We start from the raw sequence: 18,134 nt of genomic DNA on the forward strand, positions 1-18,134 counted from the left end.
TATCCTCAGGTGAGGATTAACAAAAAACAACAACAGAAAACAAGTGTTAGTGAGGATCTGGAGAAACTGGAACTCTCGTGTACTTTTAGTGGGAATGTGCAATGGTACAGCCACTGTAGAAAACAGTATGGTGGTTCCTCAAAAAATTAAAATTTTTTTCCTGTGGGAGCCACCAAGCTGAGAGGAGGATGGCCATCACCTCTTCGCACCATGGCATGTTGTCGTCCACAGATATCAATGTACTCTGACAAGGGGAAATAATCTGGCAAAAATGTCACTTTGCCTGCTATGTTCAAGGCTCTCATATGACTAGATATTATGAACTTTGTTCACCACAACTTCCATAAAAACAATACACAGCCCTAGGCTGTTAGTAAACTAGCAGTCATCAAAAACAATTGACAGCCCTATGCTGTTAGTGAATTATCAATCATGAAACCAGTGCTGAGTCATGAAGTACTAGCAGAGCTATGGCTGGAGTTCAAGGCAGTGGGACTCATTGTTCTAAATGAGTGCTTTTGGCAATATGTGTCGTGGGAGCCACACGTATGCACCAGCCAAAACGTAGTGTCACTGGCACTACAGAGTAAACACCACACAGAAATGATATGCCATCTGCTCTGCCCTGGCTGCCTCAGCCTTATCAGCCCTCGTCATGTCTAAAGGTCATTGTATTGAGGAAGTTCCTGAACCTCCTTTGGTGGTTGAAGGTAAAGTTAAAGGCTACAAGAAAACCAAGGAGGCTGTTTTGCCTCTTAAGAAACTTAAGGCCTACGCCCTAGCCAGTTTGCCTCAGTGGATAGAGTGTCGACCTGTGGACTGAAGGGTTCCGGGTTCGATTTTGGTCAAGGGTACGTGCCTGGGTTTGGGGCTGGATCCCCAGTGAGGGTCATAAGGAGGCAGCCCATCAGTGATTCTTTCTCATCATTGATATTTCTATCTCTCTTTCCCTCTCCCTTCTTCTTTGAAATCAATAAAAATGTCTTTTTTTTTAAAATAAACTTAAGGCCTAGAGTGATATCACAAAGATCTATGCCTCTCAGCAAATAAAAGCTGGCAAAGGCAAAATAAGAAACTGTCATCGAATCTAGTGCAGGGACCTTGCATCATCTATAATGAGGACAACGGCATTATCAAAGCCTTCAGAAACATCCCTGGAATTGCTCTGCTTAATGTAAACAAACTGAACATTTTAAACTTCTCCTGGTAGGCACTTGTTTCTGCATTTATACTGAAAGTGTTTTCGGCAAGTTAGATGATCTGTATGGCACTTGGCGTAAAGCTGCCTCCCTCAAGAGTAACTACAACCTTCCCATGCACAAGGTGCTCAGTACAGACCTTTGCAGAATCTTATAAAGCCCAGAGATCTGAATAGCCCTCCAAGCACCTTGCAAAAAGATTCATCACAGAGTTTTCAATGGTTATAGCATTTCATATATCTCTCACTCTCCCTCTCCCTTCCTCTCTCTCTCTCAAAAAAAATCAATACAAACATATTTTTTTTAAATATAGTTAAGATGATAAAATTTATGTTATGTGTATTTTACCACAATAAGAAAGGGCTAGAGGGGGGTAGTTCTCTGTGGATGTACTAAATGGACAGGGAAGTAATGGGAAAGAACATCACAAAATCAGGATGAGGACAGATCTTGCCATACATAATATCTCCTTGAACTCTTTTAATTCATTCAGGTAGCTAACAATCATCAATGCTATAAGGATCTTATTTGTTTTACTTACTGTTGATTAGACCTATGGGAAAATTTTTTTCCAGAAAGTAACCCAAATGGTTTCACAAAACAAAGAAGGGGAATAAAGAGTTGATAGTCAAAGGTGAACTGGACTCTTAGGGAAATTACTTATTTGCCATATTATAGACATTCAAGGTATACACATATGAATAATTGCTTTAAATGTAAATTATTTTAGTTCTGAGAACAAAACATGCTAAAGGTTATAAATAAGTCCCATTTCATTAAAAATATGCAAAGGGCTTTTAAAAAATCTTTATGCCGGGCTGGCGTGGCCCAGTGGTTGCGCATTCATCTATGAACCAGGAGGTCGCAGTTTGATTCCCAGTCAGGGCACAAGCCCAGGATGGGGCTCGATCTCAGTGTGAAGTGTCCTGAAAGCAGCCAATTGGTGATTCTCTCTCATCACTGATGTTTCTATATCTCTCTCCCTTCCTCTCTGAAATCAATAAAGTTATATTTTTAAAAAATCTTTATAACAAATTTACTGGACCATATGTTGATAATTGTCAAAGCTGAGTGATAGAGCTAGAGGTCATATTCTCCTCTATATTGCATTAAGTTAGAAATTTTCCGTAAGAAGTTAAATAAAATTGTTTATTTGGTGCATTCTTTACCATAAAATGTTACATCGCTTTTGGCTATTAAGAGTCACATGTTTCCATAGGACAACATGGACTGGAATGCAAAGCAAGGAGAATGCACAAATGAAATTATGCACCCACCATGTGATCACTGAAGCTCTCTACTTTTTCCTTCAGGATCCCAACCTCCAAAGAATAGTAAACATAACCAATCTGCCAGTTGTATTACTTTGCAGTGTGACTATACCTCACAAACTGATATACCTACACTTGTATTGATAACTTTGTCAGTAGCTTCCCACTTTTGATTCACCAAAATTCCATTCTTAGACAACTGAAGGCATTTACTTGCTTTTGGATTAAATGTTATCTGCCCACCCACAGGTGCAACAGAGATCTCTAGATTAAAAAAAAAAAAAAAAGGGATGTGAATAGTGTCTGGTATATATTAAGACTGAGAACTCCACAAGAAGTTCCATGTACCACAGGCAGCGATATCAAATGCTTTTCCTATAAAACTATTCCCCAAATCACTAAGAAAAAATAGTGGAATAGGACGGCTTCCCAGAAAAGTTATGTCAGGACAGACGTAAGAATAGACAATATAAAGAAGAACAAACTTAAAAGAACTTTAAAGTCAGCATGCTTTTTAATCAATTAGAACTTTAGAGATCAAAAGCTGTTCGGAGTGCCGACATTTACACAGCTTCCTCCAAAATACTAAGTGCACATAAAAAAGGAACATCCAGGAAACTCGATTTTCCAACAAACTGGCTTGTTTGTGAGAGTGTCCAAAGGATGTAGTTCAGGAAGGTAAGAAACCCTGTGATTGTTATCATTACATCAGCATGACCTTAATCACTAACTTTCTCCTCATGCACATGTGAAAGAAAACAAAAAACAGACATCTTTCTAAGGAACAACACAAATACCAAAGGAAATTAAAACACCAATGGTAATGTCTTTATATAATTTTAAAATCAGAAAAGTCACAAATGTGTGCAATATTCTAATTTACATTGCAATGGAAATGAGAATTATAGGTAGATTTTAGGTGGAATTTTAAAGCCAGTTCTAATCTCTTTGCATTTGATGCTGCTATACAAACATATGGCTTTACTATTTATGCCTAAAATACATCATCATATATAACATTTATGTAACATACCACAAACTTTCCAATAATAGATATATTTAAGTATTGATATGAGAATCAAAATATCCACATGTAAATATATTCATTGCTATTGTAAAAGATACCTGGTTAGATGGGGGGGGGGGGGTTAGGGGAGGAGAGTCTAACAACAAAAAAAGCAATTTAAGATTGAGAGAGTACAGGAAAGCTATCAGTTATCCCTTTTCACAAGACTTTACCCAAGGTATAAATGAAGTAAACTAGTCCAGTCAGGAGGGTGTCCACATGTGGGGTCAGCCTGGCACAGTAGGTACCAGACCCAAGTGGTGTGAGGACACCTGCACAGAGGCAGAGGTGGCAGCAACAATGGGAGATTAGTTATGTACATCAGGATTGACCAAATAAATAAATACAGGGGTAGGGGTGGGCAAAAGTAGGTTTACAGCCCTGGCCATGCTGCTCAATTGGTTGGCGTGTCATACCAGACACCAAAAGGCTAAGGGCTTGATTCCTGGTCAGGAGACATACCTAGGTTGTGGATTAGATCCCCTGGTTGGGGTGCATACGGGAGGCAACAGATTACATCGATGTTGCTCTCTCTCCCCCTACCTCTCTCTAAAAATCAATAAAAACGTATTATCGGGTGAAGATTTTTTTTTAAAGTAAGTTTACAGCTGTGAGTACTCGAAGCACAGAGTTAATAAAGCTATTGTAATAATCATAACCTGCATTTTCCATATGAACAACTGTAGACCTACTTTTGCCTGCCCCTGTGTATTAAGGACTAGGGGCCCAGTGCATGAAATTCGTGCATTGGGGAGGGGTCCCTCAGTCCAGCCTGCCACCTCTCACATACTGGGAGCCCTCAGGGATGTCCTACAGATGGCTTAAGCCCGAACCCCATTGGGAGTGGACCTAAGCCGCAGTCTGGCCTCCCTTTACTTGAGGCAACTGGGCTGATCAGGGGAAGGCACCAGCCCCATCACCCTGCTGCTGCCAAGGTATTTTCATCAACACAAACTCCAGTCCCTTCACCATGAAAAAATGACAACTTTCTTTAAGCATTTTCAAGATGTGTCTTTCATAGGATATGACATTTCTTTCTTTATTTTTCTTTTTATCCTCACCTGAGGATATCTTTCCATTGATATTTTCCCCTTCCCTCCTATCCCAAGCTCAGCCCCTTCCCAAGCCAAAAGCCTCCTCCCCAGGTTTAGGCTTGGGAAGGGGTTCCTCCCAGCACCTCACCTCCGATCGCAGGCTCGGCCGATTCCCAAGCCTAAAGCCTCCACCCAGGCTTTAGGCTTGGGAAGGGGTTTCCCCCCGCCCCACCTCCAATTGTAGGCTTGGCCCCTTCCTAAGCCTAAAGCCTAAAGCCTCCGCCCCAGGTTTAGGCTTAGGATAATAGAAGCCAGGTTTCTCACTTTCAGGAAAGGAAGTTACAAATGTGGCAAGGGCAAAAACTGGAATGCTGTGGTATCAGATTAGAACTGGATATAACTGTATGAAAGACTCATGATTTTTAGATACATAGGCAAAGTGTAAATGCGTATAGGTACATATGTGTTACTGGAGAGCCAGCCAAGTCAAAGGGAGCTGGCTCTCCCCTTCTTGGCTCTTGTCAGCTATCGAGAAAGAATTCAGATGATTGACAGAAAGCAGTGTTGAAACAAAGCAAGCAACTGCCATCTGATCCAGTTATCCCACTTCTAGGAATATATCCTAAGAAACCCGAAACACCAATCAGAAAGAATGTATGCACCCCTATGTTCATAGCAGTGCAATTTACAATAGCTAAGATCTGGAAATAGCACAAGTTCCCATCAGTAGATGAGTGGATAAAAAGCTGTGGTGCATTTACACCATGAAATATACTATGAAGCAGTAAAATAAGAAGGATCTCTTACCCTTTGAGACAGCATAGAGGGACCTAAAGAGTATTATGCTAAGTGAAATAAGCCAGAGAAAGACAAGTATCACATAATCTCACTCATATGTGGAATCTAATGAACAAAAATAAACTGATGAACAAAATAGATCCAGAGACACAGGAGCATGGAACAGACTGTCGAATCTCAGAGGTAAGGCTAGGGTAGTTGGGTGGTGTTAAGAGATCAACTAAAGCCCTAACCGGTTTGGCTCAGTGGGTCAAGTATCGGCCTGAGGACTGAAGGGTCCCAGGTTTGATTCCGGTCAAGGGCATGTACCTTGGTTGCGGGCATATCCCCAGTAGGGGGTGTGCAGGAGGCAGCTGATCAATGTTTCTCTCTCATCGATGTTTCTAACTCTCTATCCCTCTCCCTTCCTCTCTGTAAAAAATCAATAAAATATATATTTTTTTAAAAAAGAGGTCAACTAAAGAACTTGTATGCATATACACATAACCCATGGACACAGACAATAGGGTGGTGAAGGCCTGGGGTGGAGGGTAAGGGCTGGCTAGAAGGAGTCAATGGGGGAGAGGGGGAAGACATATGTAATACTTTCAACAATAAAGAAAGCAAAACAAACAAATTTATTAATAATACACTTGGCATAAAGCACAAGTGGACAACTCAGCTTATCTGGGTGTCCACCTGGTGGGGGTTCAAAGGTTTTATACTTTTCCCCCCTATAGGTTTCAAGGTTCCTCTGCCAGATAGACTACATTTCAAGGTCCCCCTTTTACATTGTTGTGGCTTTTCCCAGAGTTTATGAGAACATCAGGTGATTTTATCTTGGCAAGTCCCAGGACTGCTGACTTCTTTGTTCAGTGGATGAGATAAATTCCCTCCCTCACCCTTCCCCTCCTCCTGCCCTAACAGCTATCTTTCTTGCCTAACATCCCCCCTCAAGTGATAACATCAAATGCTTTTGGGGTCTTGTTATTTGTCCCTCAGGCTTCATTTGACCCACCTCTAAATCCCACCTTCAGGGCCCCCGTCAGTGCCTCTTCCTCTGTGGACTCTTCCTTGTTGCCCCCGCTGCAGGTCTTTAGCACCCCTGTACATGCTGGGACCGATCACTTCCCGGCTTGTATCACAAGCCCTGATGTCTATCTCTCCTGAGGGCAGGAGCAGGCCTCACACCACTTAGGCCAGAGAGTGCATGTGGACACACTGCACGTAGGCATGGTTTGTTTGATCCACAAAACAAAGTAACATTTTTTCATCAGTTGTAACCACTGAGAAATTTTACAATGAATTCCAGTCTTTAGGCTTCTCTAGAAAAACTGGAAGTTACACAGGCAGGAGGTCCTTACCAGAGCTATTTTGAATCTGTGTTTAACCAAGAAATTTTAGACTCTTGGAAATAATATGTATCTTATTCGCAACTCACAGTATCAAGGTGTGCCTCATTCTCAAAATGATTGCTTACATGGGATGTGTAAGTTCAGACCCAAAAAACCTATGCATTAAGACCTACTGATGAAATGTAACGAATACATTTTCTGACTGCCTATTTCAGCACCCACAGAAACGACAGATTTTTTTTTTTTTCAATTACAGTTGACATTCAATATTATATTAGTTTCCGGTGTATAGAATAGTGGTTAGACATTTAGATAACTCACAAAGTGATCCCCCATAAGTCTGGCACCATGCACAACTATTACAATATTATTGACTTATTCCCTATGCTGTACTTTACATCCCTGTGACTATTTTGTAACTGCCAATCTGTAGTTCTTAATCCCTTCACCTTTTTCACCCAGACCCCCTCTAGCAACTATCAGTTTGTTCTCTGTATCTATGAGTCCAGAAACAACAGATTTTATTCAATAATTCTATCATGAGTTGTTTCCTGCATTCCTACCCATATAAAAAGCCATTGTACTCGAGGCAAACCCAGTTTGCAACCTAATCATTCCTAAGCAATGGTCAGAGGGTAAGAATTATGTAAGCCAATGTCACATTTCCTAAATTCCTATTTTACACCACAGAAATAGCAAAAGAAAATTTAAAAAAAGAGAGAGAGAAAATCTTGATATAGGCTTTTTCAGTATTAACTTTCTTTCAAAGAGCCATATTATGAATATTGCATATCTCATTATGGCAAGTGCAAACTTTCCTATCTTTCAAAGGACCTGTGAGCCACCTTCACACTTCATTGGCTGCATATTTTTTCAAGGCCAATTTACAAACACACAAAAGTCTTCAACTGGTAAATGTTAGATTTGCATGGGAACCTACCCATCAATGACCCTCCCATCTCAATTTGCTAATAAGCTTTTGTGATATTCCAATAAGTCAACCAAATCTATTTACATTATCAATCAGCATTTCAAATATATGTCACACAATTTGGTAGAAAGCATTTAAAAGGTTACAAATTTAGGACAGAGTATGTGGAAGTTGCCCAATACTTCCTGCTGAATTCGGAAGGCATGCTACCCATTCTCTGTTTGATCCTCACCTCAGGTCTTACCTTGATACAATTAAGCACTTTTGAAGAGAGAAAATTCCTCTGTCAAAAAATCTTTGTCTAACTTGAAGTTCTATCGAACTATATAGAAACAATCCAAAGTTTTTCCATCTCAGAAATCAGCCTGCCTGTTTAAATGGGGAAATTGTATAGTATTTGAACCATATCTCAGTAAAGCTGTGTTGTGTGTGTGTTTTAAGTCAGCCTGTCAATTTTGTTTAAACTACAATTTATTACTTTAGTTTGGTGTTAAGCCCTTTCAAATAAGCCCTGTTCCTTTTCCAACACCATTAGCATAATATTAAAAAATTGCACTAGAAGGTTGTATCGTCAATTTTCATCCCAGCTTTTTTATGACTACCAGCACTATGTTCTCCTAGAATAAGGTTTTCTTCAGTCGTAACAACAAGCAAACACTTTGAGAAATGGGACAACTTACAAAAAAGGATGGAGCTCTGAAAAGAAGGCTTTTGCTTGAGGGATAGCTGGGGACAGGAATGCAATGAGCCACTGTGACCAGATCCCAGAGTTGCCAGTTCAATGAACTTTGCTTAACTAGGAAGGGCTGAGGAATTCATCATAAAACATACCATAAACCAGATGGCTACTAGCCAACTGCTCATAAATTAGAAAATTTCTTCAGGTGATCCAAAGAACTGATCCAGAGGTTTTCATTTATGCTATTGGAAGTAGGCAGAGACAATAGCTGGAGATATGTCTGGGTGATTTACACCTTTATCTTACCAAAAAGCAACAGTTTCAAGTGCATTCCCTCTCCTCTCTGTCCTTAGAAATAAATAAATAAAAATCTACCTAGACTAACAGGCTGCTACCATAACCAGGAAGCCAGGTACACACACCCAAGGAATAAAGGAATGAGAGTGGAGTTCTGCTAGACATGAGTTCTCACACAGGCAAGGAGCACGCTATGCTGACTCTCAAGAAATCTTTGGCAATGCCTGGAACTACTGGTATTTAGGGAGGAGAGATTAGGGCGCTGCTGAACATCCTACAGCTAATACATTTACATCCTTTAATTTTTCATAACTCAGTTTCTTTTTTTTTTTTTTTCTAAAATAGCATTCCTTTAAATAAGTTTCCTTGGTACTTTTGAGAAATGATTCAATTAAAAAGTGCTTTTAACTATAACTCTAAAATTGTATCTGTTTTATGTAACAGGTATCCTTTCATTATAACTAGCTATTCACATCACTTTTAATTTTTTTTAAGACAAAGTTACATTTTTTTTAAAAATCTCTCTCTCTTTCATGGGTGGGGTACAAGGGGGTAAAAACCTTCAGTAAAGCAAAGGGATTAGCTATCTGATAATATGTTTAACCTGACCTACGTAACAACTTGAGCCTTTCCCTTTCTTTTCTAAGTTTCCTCACACACTCCACCTCTTCCCAGCTCTTTTCATTAATACTACATTCTAAAACGTTCTGTCTACACTTTTAAAACAGAAGAGAACCTGAAACCTCGGTAATTTATTCTGACTGTGTTAGCTTCCATTAGATCTTGCTTAGCCACAAAGATGTTAGTTACCCTCTAACTAAAAAGTGAGGCTCAGGTGAGCAGTAATAGTTTGAATACAAATAACTCTTTATAGCTAGAATATTTAAAATAGTTCCCCTTCTTCCTGGTAAATTTCACACACATGAAAATAATTCTAATTCTTAGGCTAAATTCATTTCTTAGCTACTGTAAAGCAGTCTGGCCTTTACAAAGAAGAAAGCTTTAATCACACTGTAGTCTTCAGGAAGGTCATTTCGTTTATGTGAATTAGTGTTTTTATGTATCTGGGCCCACTCTGGGTTCTTTATGGGTGTAATTAACTTACTCGCCTTCTCAGTGCTTTATGCTAGGAAAATGGGAACAACTTGAAACTGTTGAAGATAATTGACATTTAGAATATTATTAACATGTGAACAGGGTTCAAATTTATTCTAATTCAAAAACCTACATAATGTGACGAGGCACCATATGGTGCTTGGACAGAATTTTGTCTGTGTACTGCATGTAAGTCATGGAGTAGCGAATAAGATTTTTAAAAAACCAAATATAATGGTGAATGACAGAAAATTTTTGTTTTGAGGAGAGCAGCTTCACTTCTTGAAAGTATGGTAAAAGTGGTTAAGAGACCCAGCTCAGAATCAGTCAGGCTTGGGTTAAAATCCTGCCTCTACTACTTGACAGCTTGGGGCAAGTCGAGTCTCATGATCTCCCTAAGGTGGTTTCTTTATAAAATCAGGATAATGGAAGTATTTGGTAAGGTCCTGAAGGATTAAATTAAGTAATACATGTAAAGCTTGGTACATTTACATATTCAGTACTCAGTAGTGCTAGCTACAAATTTTATTTACACACACACACACACACACACACACACACACACACACACACGGTGTTTGTGTGTATTTTAACTGTCAATTGGAATTGACCTGAGCCCTTTTGAAGACATATAATAAAACCAATGTACCAAAACTTTTAGCAGATGCCTGTGGTATTCACTTGAGTAGAACCAGCAGTTTTCACATTCTCAGATGTTTACATTTGCTCCAAAACCATTAAAGAAGACTTAAAAATATATTATTTTAATTTTTCAATAACAGTCTGCATTCAATATTATTTGTATTAGTTTCAGGTGTGTAGTATAGTGGTCAGACAATCACCTACTTTACAAAATATTCCCCCTGATCGTTCCAGTACCCACCTGGCACCATACATAGTTATTACAATACTAGAGGCCCGATGCACGAAGATTCGTGCAAGAATGGGCCTTCCTTCCCCTGGCTGCCGGCACCACCTTCACTCTGGCCAGAGCTGCCTTTCTACTCTGGCCCTGAACTGCCTTTCCGCCTTCCCATGCTGCCCAGAGACCCAGAGTGACTGGGCTGGTGGGGAACGCCCCCAGCCGCTCAGCGCCTGCATATGCAAATTAACCCATCTTTGTTGGGTTAATTTGCATACTTGCTCCTGATTGGCCGGTGGGAGTCATGAAGGTATGGTCAATTAGCATGTTACTCTTTTATTAGTGTAGATTATTGACTATATTCTCTATGCTGTACTTTATTATTATTTTTAAATATGTTTTTACTGATTTTAGAGAGAGAGGAAGGGACAGTGAGAAACATCAATTGGTGTCTCCTGCATGCTCCCTACTAGGGATCAAGCCCACAACGTCACCACAACATGAGGAACTGTATTAAAGGGTCGCGGCATTAGAAAGGTTGAGAACCACTGCTCTAGACCCTTCCATGACAAAGTGAACTTATATTAACATGTTGTATAAATTCCCTGTTAGCCTTTTGGACATTTTGTATGTGACCAGTATCTTTATTTTCAGAGAAAGTGAGATACCTTTTACTCTTTTGGATGTTTTGCATTTCACCAGGTCTCTTCATTTTTCAGCAAAAGTGAAATATCTTTTCTAGACACACAATTCTACTGTCACACATCATTTCACTGTACCATCTACATATCACATACATGTTCTTTTCCATTGTGAAAATGACTTTTTCAGGATGTTACTGCTCTCCAGTGATGCAGGTAGGAATATGCAGTAGTGGTCTTTAAGACACTTCTTCTCATCTTGGAAGACATTAAATTCTCACTTGCTTTATAGAAATGGCTTGGAAATACATAACATCTAATAACATTTGGACAACAGTAGTAACCATTAGGACATCAGACCAAGTTGAAAAAAAAAAAAGTTATCTGCTCTTAAAATAATGTTGAAAACTCTGTACTTTACTCATGTAAGCCTTCACTTAGCAAATTCCTTAAGTGTGCTTTTAATTTTTCCATTGCTCACAGCAGATTAAAAAGCCACAGATTAGGAAAGAAATGAGAGGGGCTCTGGAGGGAAGGAGTTACAAGAGTGTGTAGCTTTTAGATATTAACAGGAATTGTCTAACAACCTGACATGACAAATAGAAAAAAAATATGACACCCCCCATTTCAGTAATGAACATTTATAATTACATCCTTGTCATAAAAAAATGTTTATGCCCTGCCAGTGTGCCTCAGTGGTTGAGTGTCGACCTATGAACCAGGAGGTCACAGTTCAATTCCAGTCACACCACATGCCTGGGTTGTGGCCTCGATCCCCAGTAAGGGGCATACAGGAAGCAGCCAATCGATGATTCTCTCTCATCATTGATGTCTCTATTTCTCTCTCCCTCTTCCTTTCTCTCTCTAAAATAAATTTAAAATATATATATATTTAAAAAGATAAAGGGTCTTAAAAGTTCTCTACAAATGAATGTGGTTGGTAAACAAAGGATTTTCTTTAACTATTGACACTAATTATGATGGTTAAGATGACCATCAACAAGACTGGTTAGTATAGGCTTTCTCAGGTTGGCACTATTAACATTTTGGGCTGGATAATTCTTTGTTGTGGAGGCTGTTCTGTGCATTGTAGGATGTTTAGCAGCACCCGAACCTCTCCTCCTCTCTAGATACCAGTAGCTCCAGACATTGTCAAATATTCCTTAAGAGTCATGAGAACCACTGGTTTTGTTAAGTGTATTTAAATTACTTACCGGACTGGCATAAAATATGCATTTTGAAAATGTAGCACTCAACATAGGATTTCATTCACTCACTCAGTTAGAATTTCACAGACACCTAATATGAGCCAGGAACTCTTCTGGGTGTTGAAGAAATAGTGGGAACAAGACAGGCATAGTCCTGCTCTCATGATACTAACTAACATAAAGGTTCATTTCGTGTTAAAGTGATTAAACAAATAGAAGAGGCGATGAAGAAAGAATCTCTGTATACACAGCTCTCAACTTGGTGAACTTGGTGAAAAGAAGGCCTCATGCCGACTCATTTCTCTATTCTTAAATAAGTTTGATCCCACGCTCTGCCTCCACCTGTTCCTGTCAAGATAGCAGCCCATGGTGACCCAGTTGCTGTAACCACTAGTGCAAAGGGCCCAGGCCTGCCACTCTACTTCTAAGGTCTGTGCAATGCTCACTTTCACCACCCACCACAATCACCTTCCTCCCTGTCCCAGAGACCCAATTTTCCACTTCATATGTTTTGAAGTGCTGCTCAGAAAGTGCATGTGCCATCGATCGGAACAAGTGGTAATCTGAAGGAGCAAGGTCTGGTGAATACAGTGGGTGGGTTAATAATTCCCAGGCAAGATCTTTTAACGTGTCTTTAACTGGTTTTGAAGTGTGTGATGGTGCATTATCATGAAGCAAAATTACTTTGCCGTGTCTTCTGGCACATTCTGGTCATTTCACAATCAAAGTGTGGTTCAAATTGATTATTTGTTGTTGGTAGCGATCAGTATTAACAGTTTCACCTGGTTTTAGAAGCTCATAATACACCACACCTTCCTGATCCCACCAAACGCAGGACATTGTCTTCTTTCTGAAGTTATTTGGCCTTGCAGTCAATGTTGATGGTTGACCTGGATCAACCCATAATTTTGTGCATTTGGGATTCTCAAAATAAATCCACTTTTCATCACCAGTCACAATTCAATGCAAAAAACACTTTCTTTCATGCCGTTGAAGCAACATTTTACTGATGACTTTTCGGTTTTCCATTTGTCTTTTGCTCAGTTGATGTGGCACCCATTTTCCTTCCTTTAAAATCTTTCCCATTGCTGCCCTGACCAGTTTGGCTCAGTGGATAGAGCATCGGACTGCTGACTGAAGGGTCCCAGGTTCGATTCTGGTCCAAGGCATGTACCTTGGTTGCAGGTACATCCCCAGTAGGGGGTGTGCAGGAGGCAGCTCATGGATGTTTCTCTCTCATCGATGTTCCTAACTCTCTATCCCTCTCCCTTCCTCTCTATAAAAAATCAATAAAAAATATATTTTTAAAAAAATATTTCCCATTGCTTATAAACGATTGGAAATTGTTTGCTGAGCAACGTTTAATCTTTCTGCAAGTTATTTTAGAGTTTGACATGCATCTTCATCCAATAATTCTTGTAATTGTTGGTCTTCAAACTTTTTCAGTTGACCTGGACATTCTTTGTCTTTCACATCGAAATCATCACTTTTAAAGTGTTTAAACCAGCGTTCACAAGTCTCTTGAGATGGAGCATGTTTACCATAAGCTTCCTAAAGTATACGATAACTTTTTCTTCAAAATAAAGTAATGAATTAAAACTTCCCACAAATGCTCTTTTTTGGCACGAAATTCGACATTTTTAGGCGTAAAAATATCTATGATGTTAACACCTTCAGCAAATTTGACATATGAAGTTTTGAAGCTTGCTGCCAATCCAACAAAACAGCATACATATCAAATTGCATATATCTCAACATATGTGTAACTCCATCTATTGAAAAAAAATCCGCATTATTAACTGGTACACCTAGTATCCACCTCCCTAGCGCCCAGAGACAGAGGAGGACACGAAGCAAGTGGAGGACACCGATACATCATGGCCGCCCAAGCCCCTGAGGATGCTGGGCACACAGGAGGCACCTCCAGCTCCAAAGTGCACGGTGCCACCACCCAGGCCCACAAAGGATGAGGTGGCTCATGACTGGCGATAGCTGGAGGAAGTCATAGCGAAAGAGGACTCAGAGACCCTAGTCACAGGAACTGTGGTCGGCAGGAGTCACAAAGGCTATTTTCTTAATGAGTCACTATAACATTTGTAGGAACTAATTGTGAGACCCAAAACAAGGAATCAAAATAAAAATCCTCTTTCAGATGAAAAAGCATAAATTGTAGGGGGACCCAGGAATCTAGGCTAGAAATTGGCAATTAACAAAAAAATCTGTGGGAATGAATATTCTGAAAGAAGGGCTGTTAGTGCATCAGCGATACATGCTATTGACAATTTAGTTTTCCTAAAGTTTACAGAGATGAGTCACCATCAGGACTGTAAGTAAGAGAAGCACCTTTCCCACCCCTGCCAGCTCATCAGGGAGCTTTATGACATTATATGATGACAGCTGCCCACTGAAAGTGGGGGTTATGTGAATATCTTTTAATTTTCTATTCCCTTTTTTTCTACCTTCCCAATGCCCACGATGTGGTTAAAGCAAATCTCCCAGGTTAACAAAAACATACAAGTTGGTCATTCAGTTCCGAAGTAGGAAATGGGCATTAGTTCTCAATGATAATAAGCTTAAACTGGGCACCACACTGACTTCAGAACAAAGATTGCATCATTGGCAGTTGCCTCCTTGCTTCCTTCTGAATCCTTCCCTTCCCTTCTTTTCACTGTTTTCATAACCAGTGGCCTGAGTTTACCACTTTCTATGAAAGGACTATAGAGGGGCTCTAATTAGCACCCCAGTCAGTTCCCTAGTTCTTGCTCCCTAGTGGACAGCATCTCTGGGTATGACTACTCAAATCCAGTTTTTTTTAATGTTAAGAGATTTAAAATCTTTATTTTTTTATTTTTAAAAACTTTACTGTTGAGAGTATTACAGATGTCCCTCTTCCCACCCCCTCATTGCCTCCCTCCGCCAGGTTCCTGCCCCACACCAGGACTTTACCACCCTATTGTCTGCATCCATAGGTAATGCATAGACTATATAATAATAGCCTAATATGCAAATAGACCGAACGAGCAGAACCACCGGTGGAACAACTGGTCACTATGATGCACACTGACCACCATGGGGCAGACGTTCAACACAGGAGCTGCCCCCAGCCCGCAGGTCCCAGGCCAGCCAAGGTGGGTGCCAGTGGGGGGGGGGGGGGCGATTGCCCCACAGAGGGAGGTGACCAGCAGCAGGGGGAGGGGCTAGCCAGCAGCAGCAGGGGGCGGGGCCAGTGAGCGGGTGGCACCAGGCCCGCCAAGGCAGGTGCCAGTGGGGGCCCCCTGGATTGCCCCGCCAATCGCCTCACAGATCGACCCTGATCGCTGGCCATGCCTAGGGACCCTACCCATGCACAAATTTCGTGTAGTGGGCCTCTAGTATGCATATAAGATCTTTGGTTAATCGCCTTCCACCCACCCACCCCCATTCCCTCTGAGATTCATCAGTCTGTTCCATGTTTCCATGCCTCTGGATTCTATTTTATTCATCGGTTTGTTTTGTTCATTGGATTTGTTTATTTTGATTTTAGATTCAGTAGTTGATAGATATGTATTTATTTCCATTTTACTGTTCATATTTTTGTCCTTCCACCAACCCCTCCTTCTTTCTCTCCCCCTTCCTCTCCCCCGCTCTTCATTCTTCCTCTTCTTAAAGAATACCCTTCAAAATTTCATGTAATACTGGTTTGGTGGTGATGAGCTCCTTTAGCTGTTTCTTGCCTGTGACCTTCAATTCTAAATGATAGCTTTGCTAGGTAATCTTGGTTGTAGGTCCTTACTTTTCATCACTTTGACTATTTCTTGCCGTTCCCCTCTGGCCTGCAAAGTTTCTGTCTTTGGGGTAGCAACTTGGGAGCGGCTTTCTTCCAGACAAGGGTGCTCGCAGGGATCACTGAACCTGTGCTGGGACCTCCCCCATCGCAGAGCTGACTGGCAGCCATATCTGAGTTTCCATCAGCCTGGCTCACGCTGTTTGCTCTGCCCTGGTGATTCTCTGAGACCCCACCCCATACAATATGCAGCCCCACCCAAGCTGTTTGTAGCTGCTTTTCCATATGAATGGCCTGTCCTGGCTCAGGCTTCAGACTTTACTAAAACCTCATTAACAAGCAGCAGCTGTAGTCAGCATGCCCCATACTTATCAATAAGAGGCCCAAGACCCAGCACTAGCACCAGCCTGCTTTGCCTCACAGCTCGGCCTCACTTGGGCACTTCCAAGCCCAATACAAATATCAGCCCTCTGCACACGTCTCTGTAGCTCCTGATGGGTGGCCCCAGGCACTAGTTGTCTTTGCAACTCCTGGGAGGCTCCAGAGTCAGTGACCTAGTGGACAACTTCAAACCATACCAGATTACAACTCTACACATCCATAATCAACACATTCAAGGGGCAGACTCAGTGAGCACCAAAGCCCCACTGAAGCAAGTCCTGTTCCTGAGGGGTGTCTCCTGCATAGCAGCTCTTCCACTGTAGACTCAGTTGGTCCTTACAGCCAATTAGCCTGAAGGCCAATTCCTCCCAGTGATGTCAAACAAGGCTCAACTACAACAAGACTGTGCACACAGCCCACACAGGGGTGCACCTAGAGTGCCCAGCTCAGGTAACTGGGGTGGCTGAGCCACTGGGCCCTATAGGACACCTATTACATAAGGCCACTCTACCAATTTCAGGAGACATAACAGCTCTACCTAATACATAGAAGCAAACACAGGGAAGCAACCAAAATGCGGAGACAAAGAAACATGTTACAAATGAAAGAAATGGAAGCAAGCAAGCTCCTGGATACAGAGTTCAAAACAATGGTTATAAGGTTACTCAAAGATCTTAATGAGAGGTTCAAGGGACTTAATGAGAGCTTCAGGGGACTTAGTGAGACTTACAAGGATCTTAGTGAGAATGTCAAAGACAACAACAACAAAAAAGTCAGAAATTAAGCACAAACTAACTGAAATAAAGAATAATTTACAGGAGCTCAGCCAGCATGGCTCAGTGGTTGAGCACTGACCTATGAGCCAGGAGGTCATGGTTCAATTCCCAGTCAGGGCACATGTCCAGGTTGCAAGCTCAATTCCCAGTGTGGGGCATGCAGGAGGCAGCCAATCAATGATTCTCTGTCATTGTTGATGTTTCTAAATCTCTCTCCCTCTCCCTTTTTCTCTAAAATCAATAAAAATATATTTTAAAAAAGAAGAAGAAGAATTTATAGGGATTCAACAGTAGAGTAGAGGATTCAGAGAATCAAATCAATTATTTGGGATATGAGGAAGCAAAAAAACATCTAACCAAAGAGCAAAAAGAAAAAAGAATCCAAAAAATATGAAGATAGTGTAAGGAGCCTCTGGGACAACTTCAAGCATACCAACATTTGCATTATGTGGGAGCCAGAAGGAGAAGAGAGAGAGCAAGATAGTGAAAACCTATTAGAAGAAATAATGACAGAAAACTTCCCCTACCTGGTGAAAGAAATAGACTTACAAGTCCAGGAAGCACAGAGAGTCCCAAACAAGAGGAAACCAATGAAGCCCACACCAAGACACATCATAATTAAAATACCAAGAGTTAAAGACAAAGAGAGAATCTTAAAAGCAGCAAGAGAAAAGCAATTAGTTACCTACAGGGGAGCACTCATATGACTGTCAGCTGATTTCCCAACAGAAACTTTGCAGGTCAAACCCACTTTATTATTACATTAAAAAGGTTAAGAGTGGGGGGAAAAAGCTATGAC

At 40.9% G+C, this 18,134-nt stretch overlaps 1 protein-coding gene and 1 pseudogene across 1 annotated transcript in view; one reads left to right on the top strand and one right to left on the bottom strand.

The window, feature by feature from the left end:
• The window catches only part of FGD4 (FYVE, RhoGEF and PH domain containing 4), a 211,958-nt gene that overhangs the window by 180,725 nt on the left and 13,099 nt on the right, over nucleotides 1–18,134 (bottom strand). The gene's annotated exons all lie outside the window — the stretch shown is intronic.
• LOC129149811 (60S ribosomal protein L4-like) lies at nucleotides 175–1,492 on the top strand (annotated as a pseudogene).

Source organism: Eptesicus fuscus, chromosome 7 (assembly GCF_027574615.1).
Source record: "Eptesicus fuscus isolate TK198812 chromosome 7, DD_ASM_mEF_20220401, whole genome shotgun sequence".
Lineage (NCBI taxonomy): Eukaryota > Metazoa > Chordata > Mammalia > Chiroptera > Vespertilionidae > Eptesicus > Eptesicus fuscus.